The sequence below is a fragment of the Balaenoptera musculus genome, chromosome 12 (assembly GCF_009873245.2).
Source record: "Balaenoptera musculus isolate JJ_BM4_2016_0621 chromosome 12, mBalMus1.pri.v3, whole genome shotgun sequence".
Taxonomy (NCBI): domain Eukaryota; kingdom Metazoa; phylum Chordata; class Mammalia; order Artiodactyla; family Balaenopteridae; genus Balaenoptera; species Balaenoptera musculus.
In genome coordinates, this window is record NC_045796.1 from 71,331,046 (window position 1) to 71,345,376 (window position 14,331).

A 14,331-nucleotide genomic window follows, 5' to 3' on the forward strand; every position below is an offset into this window, starting at 1 on the left:
CTGCCTGCTTTTCTACTCTGCATGCTGATAATTTCACACATCCTTTCTCTTTAAACCTCTTATACTTCCCAATTTTCCATTCTCAGTTGATGACCTTGCCTTGTAGTTATTTGAGAAAATACAAACAATGACTTCCATTATCCATACCTCTACTTCCTGCTGTCAAGCAAGTGACATCTGTTGCTCACCACCAGGAGCAGCAGTCCCAGGATGTCAACCTGCATGGTGTGCAGGTGTCAGGGTCACCGAGAAAGACACAATTCACACAGGCACTGGATGGAACCAAACTTTACTCACAGAGAGAAGAGACGGAGCAAAATCAGCCTCAATAATGAGTGTCGGTCCCCCATGGCCAGCACATCTTATCCCAGAGCCAATGCAGGGAGATGGTCTACACACACCTCTCCTGTGCTGCAGGTAAAGGACCTCCTCCTCTCCCCACCAGGTTCAGATATAGCTGGGGTTAGCCAGGTGCCATATCATGCACACACTTTAGGTAGAACAAAGAATTACATATCAAACCCAGAACAGGGAAAGATATTCCCAAACGATTCCATGTGTCCTATGATATGCAGCCATGCAAGGGTCAACAGGCTATACATAACTGTCTTTCCCAATAGTCCAGCCCCCAACCCTTGCTCAGCCACTGAAATAGCAGATAAAACACATCAAACATGGTAGGAACACCCTCCGCCCCCAAATTTGGAGATGGAACTAGGTCCAGTGGGGCCCCTGAACAATTCATATGGATGCAGTTTACTTGCAGAGGCTCCATGTTATTTTGGGACAGCAGTTCATCAGGGTCACAAGGAGAACCAGACCCAGGAGGGTGATCAGACCTCCCTCAAGGATGGTCCCTAATCAAGAACCCCAAGTGTCTGGAGTAAGCTAACTAAAGAGTTTTCTGAAAAGAGTCTAGGGGGACTGCAGGTATACAGCTGATAATCATCCTGCCTGAGCATGGATCCTCTCCAGCTCAGTTTTTACCTTTCCTTAATTATTGATATATACACAAGTGTTGGCAATAACACAAATGCCATGATGTCCTGCCAGCAGATCAAGGCTATTTGGTTGTCCATTACCACCACCAGCTTAGCTAGTGGGTTCAGGGAGTCTTGTCTGTTTTGGAGTGCGTGGAGAGTGTCTGAGTCATTTTGTACCAGCTGAGCTATCACAATGGGAATATGGGATTAGAGCCTTAACCTCTAATTTAGAGGGACCTCTCTCTGTCCAATAGCATTGGTAGAAGTCTTCTGTAGGGATCTCATCAATTTTTGTTTTGTCTATCCAGGTTTAAAAACTGAAGCCATATTGCTGTGGGTCAACCCTGTTCTCTCCTTAATTCCTCCTCTGTCTTCCCTTGAGTTCCCCTTTTGGCCTCTGGGCATGGCTTCCCATTGTTGGTTTTCTATCTGTTTAGCCCAAGTTGTTGGAAACCACTGAAATCATTCTATTGTTTTCATCCCAAACAGGACATTTCAGTGGAGCTTTTCTATTTCTTGTCCCATAGTCATTTTAGGGGACAACTGTAGGGTTAATGGGGCCTTCCACTGGAGAGCCCCCTGTCACCTGAAGGACTCCACTGCATCATCCACATCCCCAGGGTCAGGGTCATAGAGTCAGCATCTACGGCTTTCACCTGAAATGCAGTTACGGCTTTATGAGTGGTTTTCCAGGGCCTCCTAGTCCTGGGGAAGTCCCTACTGTTGGGAATACCGTGCTCTTACTCTTGGCAATCCAGATCAAGAGCAACATGGGCTTATCTTTTTCTCTGCCCCGTTGATTGCCCTGTTCCATGTGGGCAAAAACACACTGCAGCCAGGGGTCAGTGATTAGCTTCCCTGGACTGCATCACTCAGTCTGAGATATTTAAGTCTGCCAGGCCCCCTAATCAACCACATGCACCATCCCAGTCACATGAGACTCCCCCTGGCCTCTGCTCATATCTGTCTTTCAGTTTTCGTATTTCATTCTCAGAGAAGGACCTCATTTCATCAGTTACATTTTCAGCAACACCATGACTTGTTTTGTGTTGAGTGAAAACAAGCTTTACTTGGGGTAAAATATAAACAACCCAAATCAGGAGGAGCTTCCTACACAGGGGCCTTTGACTCCCCTTGGGTGTCATCTGCAACCCCTTGCATGTGGAAGTTAAGGGCTGGTGCAGGAGTGTGAAGGTGGCCAGAAGCTAGGCTAGTTTTCCAAAAATTTTTAGGGCCCACCTCTTGCATTCTGCCCTTGTCTATCACACCAGTTTATCCTTGTTGACAAGGAGACTGTCAACATCTCATTTATCCCCAGTCAGCTAGAGGGAGGTCATCCCCCCAGGGAGGTAGCACCACCCTGGGATGGCTGCGCTGATGAACCTTGTGCCATGGTATACTTTGTTGGTGACCTTGCTCACTGCACCAAACTGTCAAGCAAGTGACACCTGTTGCCTACCACCAGAAGCAGCAGCACCAAGCTGTGTTCTCGCTGCAGAGTTTGCAGGTATCAGAGTTGCCAAGAAAGACACAATTCACACAGGCACTGGATGAAACAACACTTCACTCACGCAGAGAACAGACAGAGCAAGATCAGCCTCAGTAGTGAGTATGGCTCCCCCATGGCCAGTGCATCTTGCCCCACAGCCGATGCAGGAAGACGGTCTACACATACCCCTCCTGTGCTTGTGAAGGACCCCCTTCTCTCCCCACCAGGAATAGATTATAGCAGAAGGGCTGGCCGGGTGTCATACGATGCACATGCTTACAGCAGAACAAAGAAAGTACAAATCATGCCCAGCACAGGCTGTGAGGACTTATTTCCATGTAAGAAAACGTTCCAGGCCCAACGCATGCTCTTATGCAGTTATGCAAGGGTCAACAGGCTATGCATGACTGCCTTTCCCTACACCTGCCTTATCTCTTGTTCTAACAAATACAAAGACCTCCATTTGTATTCTGGAAAGGATCTCCTCTTGCCTTCTCAAGGATTTTGCTCCTATAACTTTTGCCTCTTTTTCCAGCATCATAAATCTCCACTCTCTACTAAATCAATCCCTTGAACATATAAAGATGCTCTAGTATCTCTCATTTAAAAAGCAGTCCCTCACTCTTACAACCCTCTCCAGCTACAGACCCATTTTTGCCTTCTCACCTCACTTACTCCTCAGTCCTCTTCAACTGTGCTTCCATCATCCCTATTCCACTTGAGACTGTGTTCACTGGTGATCCTCATGTGGCCAAACCCCACAGTCATTTTTGTTATCTTACTTGACCTTTCAACATTCATGCTAATTGACCTAACTCTCCCTGAAACTCCCCACTTTCTTTCTGAGATATCGCACTCTCCAGCTTTCCCCCCAAGGCGTTTCCTTTGTTGGCACTTCCTTCTCTGCTGGAACTCGAAAGTTTGCAGTGCTCCAAGGGTCTGTCCTGGGCTTTCTCCTCTTTATTTATACTCTTTCCCGGATGCTCTCACTCAGTGTCATGCTTTAAATACCTTACTCATGCCAATGACGTTCAAGCCCTAACCTCTCCTCTGAACTTCAGGCTCATGTGTCAAACTGCCGCCTTGACTTTTCCAGATATATGTGATTTTTTTCCCCCTGATGTAGCTCTTTAACTTTACTATTTCACGTGCTTAAGTTAAACTCTACTATTTCATGAAGTATTCACAAGATTTTCTTCAATTTACAGTTGTCTGTCCTGCAACGAAACCTAGAGTACACTGACAGTTCAGTTTTAGACACCGGAAAAATGAACATTAAGAGATAAGATTCTTTAATTCTCGTATTTTTAAATTTTTTTCTTGAGGTATAATTGACATACAACATTGTATTAATTTCAGCTGTACAACATAAAAATTCGATATTTGTATATATTGCAAAATGATCACCACAGTGAGTCTAGCTAACACGTGTCACCATACATAGTTACACAATTGTTTTCCTTGTGATGAGACTTTTCAAATTTACTCTCTTAGTAACTTTCAAATATGCAGTACGGTATTATTAACTATGGTCACCCTGCTGTATGTGACATCCCCATTACTTATTTATAACTGGAAATTTTTTTTTTTAAGTATGTTTATTTATTTATTTATGGCTGTGTTGGGTCTTCGTTTCTGTGCGAGGGCTTTCTCTAATTGTGGCAAGCGGGGGCCACTCTTCATCGCAGTGCACGGGCCTCTCACTATCGCGGCCTCTCGTTGCGGAGCACAGGCTCCAGACGCGCAGGCTCAGTAATTGTGGCTCACGGGCCCAGCTGCTCCGCGGCACGTGGGATCTTCCCAGACCAGGGCTCGAACCCGTGTCCCCTGCATTGGCAGGCAGAGTCTCAACCACTGCGCCACCAGGGAAGCCCCTATAACTGGAAATTTTTATCTTTTGACCCCCTTCATCCTTTTCACCCACCCTCTATCCCCCACCTCTGGCAACCACCAATCTGGTCTCTGTGTCTTTTTGACCTTGGATTTTTTTTCTTCTCTTTTCTTTTTCTTTTTTTCTTTTTAGATTCCACATATAAGTGAGATCATACAGTATTAGTCTTCTTCTGTCTGACTTATTTCACTTAGCATAATGCCCTCAAGGTCCATTCAGGTTGTCACAAATTATAAGATTTCATTCTTTTTGATGGCTGAATAATATTCCATCGTGTATATATATACCACATTTTCTTTATCTATTCATCCACTGATGGACACTTAGGTTGCTTCCATGTCTTAGTTATTGTAAATAATGTTGATATGAATATGGGGATGCACATATCTTTTGAGTTACTGTTTTCATTTTCTTCAGATAAACATCCAGAAGTCGAATTGGTGGATCATATGGTAGTTCTATTTTTAATTTTTTGAGGAACCTCCATACTGTTTTCCATAGTGGCTGTACCAATTTACCTTCCCACCAACAGAGCACAAAGGTTCCCTTTTCTCCACCTTACACTAGCATTTTTTATCTCTTGCCTTTTTGAGAACAGCCATTCTAACAGGTGTGAGGTGATTTCTCACTGTGGTTTTGATTTGCATTTCCCTGATGATTAGTGATGTTGAGCATCTTTTCATGTATTGGGTTGGCCAAAAAGTCCCTTCAGTTTTTAAGTAACAATAAAAGACACATTTTTCATTTTCACCAAGATCTTTATTGAACAACATATTCACCGTTTTGTTCCACTACCTTCTGCCATTTTTCAGGCAACTTCATAATTCCATCTTCCCAAAACTTTTTATCTTTTCAAGCAAAGAACTGTTCTAGGTACCTTTTACAGTCTTCCAGGCAATTGAAATTTTTTCCATTAAGAGAATTTTGCAAAGACTGTAATAAATGGAAATCCAAAGGTGCAATGTCTGGTGAATATGGCGGATGAATCAGAACTTCCCAAACTGTAACAGTTTTTGCCTGGTCATCAAAGAAACATGCAGTCTTGTGTTATCCTGATGGAAGATTATGCGTTTTCTGCTGACTAATTCCAGACGCTTTTCGTCAAGTGCTGCTTTCAGTTGGTCTAATTGGAAACACTACTTGTTGGAATTAATCGTTTGGTTTTCTGGAAGGAGCTCATAATAGAGGACTCCCTTCCAATCCCACCATACACACAACATCACCTTCTTTGGATGAAGACCAGCCTTTGGTGTGGTTGATGGTGGCTCATTTCGCTTGCTCCACAATCTCTTCCGTTCCATATTGTTGTACAGTACCTACTTTTCATCACCCATCACAATTTGTTTTAAAAACGGAATGTTTTCGTTACGTGTAAGTAGAGAATCACATGTGGAAATATGGTCAAGAAGGTTTTTTTCGCTTAACGTGGAACCCAAACATCAAAGTGATTAACATAACCAAGCTGGTGCAAATGATTTTCAACACTTGATTTGGATATTTTGAGTATGTCGGCTATCTCCCGAGTGGTGTAACGTTGATTGTTCTCAATTAATGTCTTGATTTGATTGCTATCAACTTCAACTGGTCTCCCAGACCATGGAGCATCGTCCAGCAAATCTCCAGCACAAAACTTCACAAATCACTTTTGACACATTCGATCAGTCACAGCACCTTCTCCAAACACAGCACAAATCTTTTTTTGCATTTCAGTTGCGTTTCTACCTTTCTTGAAACAATAGAGCGTAATATGCCAAAAATGTAGCTTTTCTTCCATCTTCAATATTAAAATGGCTACACAAAAATTCACTAATTTTGATAAGCTTTTTTAAATGCACGCTGATATGACAGCTGTCACAACACAATCTAATAAAATTGTTTCGAATGAAGTTAAAGATAACTAAGTGTTGCTAGAGCCATCTTACGGAAAAAACTGAACAAACTTTTTGGTCAACTCAATACCTGTTGGCCATCTGTATGTCTTCTTTGGAAAAATCTGTCTATTCAGATCCTCTGTCCATTTTTCAATTGGATTTTTTGGGGTTTTTGCTACTGAGTTGTGTGAGTTCTTTATATTTTTTGGATATTATCCCTTATCAGATAATTCTTATTTCTGAAAGCTGACTTTTTTCCCACTTTGGAATAAGTTAATTATGTTTACATTACCTAACTTGGCATACATATGTTTCCCATGATTTAACCAAAAGCTGTAAATGTGAACTTTTTTCTCATACATTCATTACCTAACCAGCTCTTTAAGTGTACTGACTATGTGTTCAAATGCTATCTACTGCAGGATACCTGCACACACTACGGTACTGATTTTAGGCAACTGCTGCTGGCCCTTTTTTCTTTTCTCCCCACACTCATTTGTGCACATGACTTCACTCATCATCTTCATTAGTTTGCCAAATGGTCCTTCTCCAGCCCCAACTCTTCTCTTGGGGCTTCAGTTCTACATTTCTGATGGTCCACTGGACAAATGTAACCAAACGTTCCCCTCAAAATCTACCACAACCAAAACTGAATCTTCTTTTTCCTGCTCCCAAATCAGTCATTCCTGACTTGCCTCTTCCTGTCAGTGGAGCTGCCATTCTCTTGCCTGCCTAGGCTCCACTCCACTTCCTCTTCCCCCACAGATCATCACATCCTACCATCTCTTCCTTCAACACAGCCACAGCATGTTCTGGGGACAGGATTATGAATCTAGGGTCAGAAGGACTTGGGAAGTTAGTTAACCGAGATCTCTATGCCTCATTTTCCGCATCTCTAAAGTATACAACAGGATTGTTTTGAAGATTACATGATCCAATGCATACAAGAACCTAATAGCACATAAGTTCTCACCATACGTTGTTCTCTTCCCTGCCTTCCATCTCCATGGCCAAAATTATAGTGGTGTCCCTCACAATATCTCATCTAAATGATTGCACTAAATTTCTAAACACTGCTTTTTCTCTCCAAACTCTTCCTAAAACACTATTTGGTTCACACTATAATCTTACCTAAAAGTCTTTAATGAATGTCTAATTTTTAAAGCAGAGGTGTCTACACTACTATATATGAAATAGATAATTAATAAGGACCTACTGTATAGCACAGGGAACTCTTCTCAATACTCTGTAATGACCTATATGAGAATAGAATATAAAAAAGAGTATATATGTATATGTATATGCATATATGTATAACTGAGTCACTGTGCTGTACACCTGAAACTAACACATTGTAAATTAACTATATTCCAGCAAAAATTAAAACAAAAGAAAAAAAATAAAGCACAGGTGTCTAAAATTGGGTGGTTACTTCTTACTAAAGTATAAACTCTTTCGGGAAGGGCAAGGACTTTTGTGTATTCACATTAACCTTCCCTGAAGCACAATGCATGCACCAGGGGCTCAGTGAACATTTCTTCCAAAAAAAATGATTAAAATGATGATCTTATCTGAAAGTTTGCAACAGAATATGAGTTGTTTTCAGTATGCTAAATTCTTCAAGGATACTTTTAATTTCAGTTCTGATCTTTATATGGTCTTTCTTAACTCACTTGAAATATTTGGTAGCATTTCGCTTGTCTGCTTTAGGTGTGGGAGCAATAACTGTTGGCTTCATCCCTCAGTATGTTTTTCTGTTCCTTGAAGAGATAAAAGTCTTGAATGAATTATGTACTGACTTTACAGTCATCAGCCACATTCACTGGAGGGCAGTGTTGTCACTAATCAGGCTCTAAATTCATTTCATTTTGCACTGCATTTGTTAGAGTTATCCGTTTATGAGTTAAAAGGAAAATGGGAGTCTTTTTTTTTTTTTTTTAAGACTGGAATATATATCAGATGTGCAGTACTGCACTTACCCTAATACAGCGGTTCTCAAACTTATATATGTATATGAATCACCCTAGACCTGGGCTGTCCAATACAACAGCCACTAGCCATGTGGCAATGAAGCACTTGAAATATGGGCAGTCAAATTGAGATGTGCTGTGAGTGTAAAATATACAATGGATTTTAAGGACCGAGTACATAACTTATGCTGATCATATATTGAAATGAAAATATTTTGGCTCTATTGGGTTAAATAAAATGTACTGGAATTAATTTCATCTGATGCTATTTACTATTTTAAATTAAAAGTGGCTACTAGCATATTCAAAATTACATATGTGACTCACATTTGTGGTTTATGTTATATTCCTGTTAGCACTGTCCCAGATGCTTGTTTAAAATGCATCCTGGGTCCCACTTTTGGATGTTCTGCTTTAGTAGCTCCAGGTTAGGAACCAGAAATCTGATACTTTTTATCTCTCCAAGTAATTCAATTGATAAGTCAGGGTAGAGAATCATTGTTTTATACTGCTTTTGACCAGATGATTTTAAGGGTCTTCAGCACAGCAAACAGTGATTCAAAGAGAACAAAGGGAGTAATAGTTTTCGGTTTCAATTGTGTGACAATGGCCATCCCATAATAGTCATACATGTTTCTCAATTAGCAAAACACACTTCAAAATATAATCACAACACAACCATTTTATGGGAATGGGAGGAAGCTGGGAACAATTAAGTAATATCTATCACAAATCTAAGTGCACATAACCGTTGCCTCACTTCTAGAAATCGATCTTGCAGATCTTCTCACAAGCTCACTATGATATACCTATAATTCACTTCGGCACTATTTGAAATAGTGAAAAGCTGGAAAGTTATGAAACTATGACACATCCAACTGAATACTATGCAGGCTATAAGCAAGAAGGTCATCTCTATGTACTGATACAGAAAGATGTCTATGATATTTACCAGGGGGCAAAGCAAGTTGCAGAAAAGGACACAGATCCTATTTGCATGTGAAAAAATACGTACATATATGTGCATAGAAAGTTTCAAAAACTGTTAATATCGGTTACTGTTAATAGCAGAGAGAAGATTCCCAGCGACATGAAAAGGAACTTTTACTTTGCTTTTTATATCCTTTTGTACTGTTTTAGTTTTTTTAATATGATGAATATGCAAATTTACACTGTGCGTTACAAAATGGTTATTTTCAAATCTACATAACGCCCAGCCAAGTAAACACTTCATCGCTTAGGTTCCTGTTATTCGCTTATTCAACTAGTAGTTACTGACCACCTGCTTTATGCCAGGCACTGTTCTAAGGCAGAAAAATAAAGAGCGGTGCACCGGCGGAGGACAATAAACAAACGCACACGTACATAATAACTAGTTGTTAAGTGCTATGAAGACCTGAATTTTCAAATGCCAAAATGTTCTAATGTCGCGTGCTCCCGTGTGTGCAATATACGTACGTATATTTACGCCTACTTACTAATTAATGCAATCGTTGCTACTGAATTGAAGTGTCGTTTGGATAAAGCATTCTGAGAAATTTCTCAAATTAATCTTTCTCCTGCATGCATTATAATGAATTTAGTACAAAAAAAATTTAAAAAGCAAAGCCTTTTTTTTTTTTTTGGTTGTGTGAATTTAGGAAAATTACTTAGCTACTTCAGGCCTCGGTGTTCTCTACCAAGGAAGTGGATTTACCTCTCGGGTCTCCCGTCTCGGGGAGAACTCTCTGGGCGGATCAGCGTAACAGCAGCGCCCTGCGCCCGGCGGCGTGTGGGTGGGGCGGGTCCCGCGGAGCGCAGCTGGGCCGCGTGCCGAGCGGCGGGCCGGCTCTCCCGAGACGCGCGGCATTCTCGCTGTGGACCGGAGGAGAAACACGGTGCTTTCACAGACTTTTTTCACCCGAGCACTTCTGCCCGCCAATTTCTCTTTCCCGGCGTGCAAGGGCCGCCCGGCGTCAACTCCCGCAGGCGCCAGCCAACCAGCCAGCCCGACTTCTCGAGCGGGTCACCGGGTGAGGCCGCCCTACACTCAAGTCCACTGCTACACTCAAGTCCACTGCCGGCCCCGAGCCGCCCCAGCCGTCGCGGGCAGACTTGGCTCAGGGTAGGTGGTAGCCTCGCCTGCAAAGGCGGCCGTTCGTTTAAATTCTGGCGCCACTCCCGCGCCACGTAGAGCCAGACTCGGAAGCGACGGACAGCGGCGAGCCAGCGGGCGCGCGCCCCGGGCTGGGCGTGCGCGCCGCGGAGCGACAGTGCGCGCACCACGCCCCGGAACGAGCCCCCGAAAGAAAAGAGCCGCCTGGCGCGCTCTCGCGCCTCCCGGCAGGAGCCGGCCACGCCCCCTTACTCTACAGCGTCCAATAGATGCGAGAGGGAGGAGCGGCCTCGTTCCGGCTCGGGAGAGACTATATAGGGAACTGCTGGCGACACCGCTCGGTCTTTTACGTCAGGACTTGGGAGGAGCCGTGTGGTGCTAGGTAAGCGGGAGTTGTGGGCGGTTGTCCGAGCGACCTCGGGCGGCGCAGCTTAGGTTGGGGGCTGCAGTACGGTGAAACGATTACAGAAATTGGAGGTTAGAGTGCGGTGATGAAAACTTGGACGTGGGGAACACGCCGCCGGGCCACCACGTGTCCCGAGTCGTGGTGGCGGCCGGCTTCGAGCTTAGGCGTGCGGAGGCGGCCGCTGGAGGCCGCGGCGATGCGCGCGGCCTGGTTGTTACGCCCGGGCAGCCGCTGACTGAGCCTGGGAGGCGGCCGGCAGAAGACAACATTCCTGGGATTTGGGGGCGGGGGGTTACCCTTAACGTTAAGAGCGAGAGGCCTCTGATAGGGTGTTTTTCTCCCTTGGCCAGATCAACAGTTATTTCAAAACGGGCAGCTCCTGACTCGGCGTGAGACTGAGTTGTATTGTGCCCAGGTGGCGCTGTGTGCAAATAGGATTATTGAAGGGGAGGAGTTTAGTGCTGAAAACCTTGAACTATGACATTCTGTGAGAATGCTTAATTTTAAATAGATTCCCCGCAAGAACAATGGCTTTCGGTGCAACGGAGCTGTTATGTGGAGAGGCTGAGGTAAGGGTTGTTGGGGGCTTAGTTTTTAAACCGAAGGAGTAAACCTGTTGATTTACAGAAACGATGATGGAGCATCATTTGAAATTAAGCTTCTTTTTTTTAGATACAAAGGAAAGTTCCAAAACGTATGGGAGAAGGTTTGCTGGAATATGACTTGGTTAAAACCTGACAATCTTACCAGGTGTGTGTTGGACTCCTATTAATACTTTGAGTATGCATGTGTTTAGTCCACATGTAGAGTAAATGAGAAATTTTTTGTCCTCGAAGGAGCATCCTGCAGGTCGATGAATACTAATGAAGCTATGACCATCACCGATTGATGATTAACAGCTTCATTTGAAAGTAAGTTATGTGGCTTACAACATCTACTATAGCATTCCGTAGTACTTGCCTTTTAATGCTGCTCTGGTTTATGGTAAGTGTCAGTGTGATAGAGCTTAATGGAGTTTGGTCTGATCAATGAAGAAAGCTATCCCGAAGCGGATTACCTGAAGAAAAGCATGTACGGATTCGGCTTCTGAGATAAGACCAATATGCAGTTATGAGATAACAAAATTTTGTTGCCTGGATTTTGTAACTGAGTTTTCTGTTAGCTTATGCCTCTTTTAGGGGAAAAACTGTTACTTCACACTAGTGTTTTTTTTCTCTGCCAACAGTGACAGGGGTCGCTGTCTGCCTATTGAAAGAGGCCAGTTTGCCATGAAGTTCCTAAGGTGTAAACATGTCTGTGAGTAGAGATATTTTGCTTAACAATCAGTCAATCTTGTGTCCTTGGTCTTATCTATGATGATCCTATCCCGAACCTGAATTTCTGTTGAAAAAATCTTATACGGATCTGGCTTCTGAGATAGACCAATATAAGGACGACAGTATTTTTGAAAATTCCTTTAAATAAGTTCTTGAGATGTTGATAGTCTTGTAAATCTCAAATGTTCTTCCTTTTCTAGGGCTAGTGCCACGAGATTTACTTGTCTGTTGTATGAAAAACTGGTGATCAGGAAAAGCTCTTCCTTTTATGGACACGGAAAGAAAACAAAACTCAAGACAGATTATTTTTTTTAATTTTGAAATTGCATTTGTAAATAGATTTCTGAGCCAACATCGAATCTAGATTAATGCATCCATAAGATTCAAGCCATTTCTGTTTAATCATGTCACTGCCCTAGAGTCGTAACCTGTTAGCCAGTATATTATTGATACTTTCTAGCTCTGAAACTGTTTTTAATGGAAAATTCTTTTTCAGTTATCCAGCCTTGTAATTAAATAATTTTGAGTGAATGTTTAGCCTTTGGTCACCTGTCTGAATTTAAAATGTATAATTGTAAATACAGCCAAGTGAAAGTTTATACTATTGTGGGAAAATCCTTAGTAGGGGGAGATGACTTGGTTTGGCAATCATAAGGATCACAAGGGGATATGGAAAACCCTGGCTTTGTGCAGGGTACTAAGTATTACTGAATTAATGGAGGTGAAAGCAGAGAGGACCTATGACTGGGGCAAGGGGAGGGAAAGCCAGGCATCAAAACGATCAGTATACTAGCTGAATTGTGGACTATTTAGTCCTACTGTAATAGTAATATGAAAGGGTATTTATGCTAAAAATGGCGAGGAGTAATGCTGAAAATTAAGGAAGAGAGCACAGCATAACAATCAGGAGTCATGAGGGAAGGTCATTGATAAAATCTGGGTTAAAAGTGGTCAAACATTGTACAGAATGGATTAGTGTAAACAGTAATAGCATCTGATCTAACCAAGGTGGTTGGGCTCCATGCATAATCATTTTCCCTAAATAGCTGCATGAATAAGTTGTTCCCAAGCCCATATTTAAATGTCAAAGTCAGAGTGCCAATATTCTTGTCACCTTATAATGAACTCTTTCTTAAAATGTTCACCTGCCTCAGTGAGAATTCAATTTGGGGTCCATGCAGCTCAGTCAGGTTCATGAGACTGATAAGCCTGTAGTGGTCAGGCACATAGTAAATTTGGCCCAAGTATTAAGACAGTGTACAAAAATGGGGCTCTGAAAATGTTTCTTGCAGTTGTAAACCACCTCCTTGTACAGCATTGTGTTACATTGTTCTTTATTGCACTTATGTGTATTTGGAAATGAGGAAACATTGGCACTGCAATCTGCACCCTTGATCACTGATCTCCCTTACCCCGCTTTATTTGGTTGGAACTTTTACAACATGCTCGATAAGATCTGTTTCACACACTGACATCTTAAGTACCTAGATAGCTTAACTACCTGGCACTTGGTTGTCAGTAAATGTTAAACGAACAGTGAACGATTAAAGACCAATTGGGATCTACACAAAACTTGCAGAGAAAACTGCCCTTTTGTCAGAGTTGGCAAACATCAGTCCCTTCAAAACAAGGCATGAAATGAATAAAACTTGGCTTTAGAGCCCTTTGACCTCTTTTCCCTCAGTCCCTTCTGGTTTTGCTCCTTTCCCTCCCAGTCAGTCTTATAATGTATGTATACTTCATTGCACTATACTAGGTTCTGCCAGGGAGGTCAAGGGTAAAACATTTACTATGTCCTCTGTCACATCAATAGTTGTACAAGGTACCAAGAAAGAAGGCAAGATACAGGGATGCAAAGAACTGAGGAGATTGAACAAGTGATAAATTTAGGCGTAGGAGACACCAACCACAGATGGTATGCTGAGGGTGGTAAATTGAGAATTTAGGCATCAGTTGGATGGATAGATGTGGGACAAATAAGGTGGAGGATAAGACTGAAATGCTACAGTACCCCAAGCTTCTTGAGCAACAGAGAACTAAAAAAAGCTATCATTCAAATTCCCTGAAACTTGACATGTTTTCAGCAGGAAGAGACATAGTCACTTATTGAGCCCTACTGATTTTGCAGGGTACACAATTGACAAGAGATGAGAGTTGGGTCCAAAAAGGTACAATTTTAGTGGAACTTAGCTCAACATAGCCAGCTTCCTTTTAAATTACCGATTGACTTAGTAGCATTTTTCTTTCGCACAGCAGAGGTCTTGTTATACTCTACTGGCCTTCTGATTTGTGAATGCTGACTTAGCTGGG

The 14,331-nt window shown here is 42.4% G+C and overlaps 1 long non-coding RNA gene and 2 other non-coding genes across 4 annotated transcripts; all 3 read left to right on the forward strand.

Annotated features, from left to right (window-relative positions):
* Positions 1-10,618: 10,618 nt before the first annotated feature.
* On the forward strand, positions 10,619-12,558 carry LOC118905106. Of its 2 annotated transcripts, none has more exons than XR_005022165.1 (6): positions 10,619-10,681; positions 11,217-11,274; positions 11,378-11,455; positions 11,542-11,616; positions 11,931-12,001; positions 12,222-12,558. It is a non-coding gene; the product is annotated as an uncharacterized LOC118905106 (long non-coding RNA). The 2 variants fall into 2 exon arrangements; XR_005022164.1 differs by having other exon boundaries at positions 10,643-10,681; positions 11,056-11,274.
* On the forward strand, positions 11,729-11,798 carry LOC118905579. Its single transcript, XR_005022283.1, has one exon. It is a non-coding gene; the product is annotated as a small nucleolar RNA SNORD50 (small nucleolar RNA).
* On the forward strand, positions 12,053-12,123 carry LOC118905578. Its single transcript, XR_005022282.1, has one exon. It is a non-coding gene; the product is annotated as a small nucleolar RNA SNORD50 (small nucleolar RNA).
* Positions 12,559-14,331: the final 1,773 nt, after the last annotated feature.